Source organism: Octopus sinensis, linkage group LG4, assembly GCF_006345805.1.
Source record: "Octopus sinensis linkage group LG4, ASM634580v1, whole genome shotgun sequence".
NCBI classification, from domain to species: domain Eukaryota; kingdom Metazoa; phylum Mollusca; class Cephalopoda; order Octopoda; family Octopodidae; genus Octopus; species Octopus sinensis.
Window position 1 is genome coordinate 2,775,579 of NC_043000.1, and position 3,764 is coordinate 2,779,342.

Here is a 3,764-nt window from a genome sequence, read left to right on the forward strand (position 1 = left end):
TGACCAATGGAATAGCCTGATAGTGAAATTAATGTGCAAGTGGCTGAGCACTCCACAGACATATGTACACTTAATGTAGCTCTCAGGGAGATTCAGCTTGACACAAAGTGTGATAATGCTGGCTCTTTGAAATACAGGTACTACTCATTTTTGCCAGCTGAGTGGACTGGAGCAATGTGAAATAAGTCTTTTGCTCAAGGTCACACCACTCCACCAGATATTGAACTCATAACCTTACGATCATCATCATCATCGTTTAACGTCCGTTTTCCGCGCTAGCACGGGTTGGACGGTTCGACCGAGGTCTGGGAAGCCAGGGGCTGCTCCAGGCTCCAGTCTGATCTGGCAGAGTTTCTACGGCTGGATGCCCTTCCTAACGCCAACCACTCCGCAAATGTAGTGGGTGCTTTTTACGTGCCACCTGCACAGGTGCCAGGTGGGGGTCCGGCATCGGCCACGATCGGTTGGAGCTTTTAACATGCCAGTGGCACGGAAGCCAGCCAAGGCGGCGCTGGCAACATTTGGATGGTGCTTTTTATGTGCCACCGGCACAGAAGCCAGTTGGGGCGGCGCTGGCATCGGCCATGTTCAGATGGTGCTTTTTATGTGCCACCGGCACAGAAGCCAGTCGAGTGGGCGCTGGCTACGGCCACGTTTGGATGGTGCTTTTTATGTGCCACTGGCACAGGTATCACAACTACTATTTCCATTGATATTGATTTCGATGTTCATGTTCATGTACTTGACTCAACAGGTCTCCTCATGCACAGCAGGACGTTCTGGGATCCATGAGCTGAATACCCTAACTACTAACCCACACACCTTCACTGAGGAAGTAAAATGGCAGTCAAGATATCTGGCAAGCAGTGAAAGTGTTGCACAGGGCAGAGTTGGATTTGGGAGTTTAACAATGATTAACAAGAAAAGAGAGGAGGGTGTAATAAGAGCAAGTAAGCAAAGCAACAGCAACATGAAAGCTAGGTGCCTGGATAAAGTGGAAACAGGCAATGGAGTGGAATATCACTGGGCATGATAGGACGTCTGGAAGGGAAATCCTAAGAAGATCAAGTTCTTGATTCAAAGGATTCTATCTTTTCAGCCTCAGTCCATCTGTCCTATTTACATAGGGCATAATGAAAGATGTGAAACACTGAGCTTTAAAATGGTGTTGATATTGTATCAAATGAACATAAAATGATAAATCAAGTTTTTGGTTCCTGTTATATTCTTCAAACTTCATAGACCAAGACAAGATACCATCTACAGAAAAGTTTGTGGAAGGGTTCAGATCAAGTTATTGAATTCTTCTACTAAATTTCCTTATTTCTTTATTGCCCATAAGGGGCTAAACATAGAAGGGACAAACAAGGACAGACAAAGGGATTAAGTCAATTACATTGACCCAAGTGCGTAACTGGTACTTAATTTATCGACCCCGAAAGGATGAAAGGCAAAGTCAACCTCGGCAGAATTTGAACTCAGAATGTAACAGCAGACAAAATACCTATTTCTTTACTACCCACAAGGGGCTAAACATAGAGGGGACAAACAAAGACAGACAAAGGGATTAAGTCAATTACATCGACCCAAGTGCGTAACTGGTACTTAATTTATCGACTCCAAAAGGATGAAAGGCAAAGTCAACCTCGGCAGAATTTGAACTCGGAATGTAACAGCAGACAAAATACCTATTTCTTTACTACCCACAAGGGGCTAAACACAGAGAGGACAGACTAACAGATTAAGCTGATTACACCGACCTAAGTGCGTAACTGGTACTTAATTTATCGACCCCTAAAGGATGAAAGGAAAAGTCGATCTCGGCAGAATTTGAACTCAGAATGTAACAGCAGACAAAATACCTGTTTCTTTACTACCCACAAGGGGCTAAACACAGAGAGGACAAACAAGGACAGACAAACAGATTAAGTTGATTACACCGACCTAAGTGCGTAACTGGTACTTAATTTATCGACCCCGAAAGGATGAAAGGCAAAGTCAACCTCGGTGGAATTTGAACTCAGAACATAACAGCAGACGAAATACCGCTAAGCATTTCGCCCGGTGTACTAACGTTTCTGCTAGCTCTTCTACTAACTTTCCTAAGTATTAATTTATTCCTAAACTGAACATTTTGGTGTCCATCAAACTGGAGTACCACAGTTGTTCTCATCTCCATGCGACCATGAATTTTCCTTCATAGAACTAAACAGAGTTCTGATCTTGTTACCACGTCTTCCATACAACCTAATTTATCCAAACACAGTCTACCACCAGATTTCTTAGATTCCAAATGTTACCAATGCTCCTATTGATTCTATAACTGAAGAAATTATCAAGATATTTAATGGGAAAATAGTCACTAACAAAATCTTTGATTCCTCCAATGCTGAAAACAATCTGTGCAACAATTAATTGGGAGATCCTAAACAGCTGTAACTTTTGTAGTGAGCTCTCATCTTCATATTTCGTCTTTGAAAAAGGGAAGTGTTTTAACGTTATTACAAAATTTAAATAAGGCTAATTAATTTTGCAATAGCGTAAAAATTTAAATAATCCATTTACGTGAATGCTTTAGTAAAGGTCACGTTGTTACAGAATGGAAAATATTATACTATGCCAAGAATTAAACTGAGACATTCTGTCACCATTCGGCCATAAACTCATGCAATTACAGCTCCAAGTTCAAGTGACTTATGCAAAGAGAGTCAATAAATCTTAATACCAAACATTGGTTAAATAAGAGAACCACAGATTGATTTCCCGAGATTCTTGATTCCATCAGTATATTCATTTAACATCCATTTTCCATGCTGGAATGGGTTAGACAGTTTGACAAGAGCTGGCCAACTGGAGGGCTGCACCAGGCTCCAATTGTCTGTTTTGGAGTGGTTTCTAGGGCTGGATGCCCTTCCTAATGCTAACCTCTTTACAGAATGTCCAGGGTGCTTTTTTATGTGGCACTAGCACAGATGCCTTTACATGGCACTGGATGGATATTTTTATGTAGCACTAACATTGGTGCTTTTATGTGGCACTGGCACATGTGCTGTTATGTGGCACCAGCACAGGTGCCCCTTTAAAAGCACAGGTGCTTTTATGTGGTACTGGTGTGGGTGCTTTTACATAGCACCAGCACCTGCAAGCTCACAAGACAAAGACCTCTCAGCTGAGAGAGAGAGAGAGAGAGAGAGAGAGAGAGAGAGTGGTGGCACTAGCGTAGCTAGAGTGTGTGCCACCTAGGGCAACCCTTCTGTTTGCTGCCCCCAAACTCCACAAAAACACATATTGCCTACAACAATAGCCTACACAAAGATGAAAAGAAGTGCTGCCCCTTTAAAAGTGCTGCTAGGGCTGACCACTCCTACTGCCCCTGACCCACTAGTAAGTGGGTGTCATGGCCATAAAGGACATGTCTGTATGTATGGATGGCTATGATTTTATATAGCTCAACCTGTCTTCTCAAGCATAGAAAATCACCGAAAGTTTCAGTTCCTTGTTATCTCCTCTGTGAGGCCTAACATCTAAAGAGCCTTTCTCACCACTTTGTTCACGTCTTCCTTGGTCTACCCCTTTCATAGGTTCCCTCCACAAGTATAGATCAGCACTTCATTATGCAGCTGTCCTCATCCATAACCATTACATAACCATACCCTTACAGTCTTTTCTCTTACATACTTCAACTCATGCTTCTTATACTCAATTTTTCTCTTAAACCATTTACACTCTGTCGTACATGCACACTGACATTACCCACCCACTGG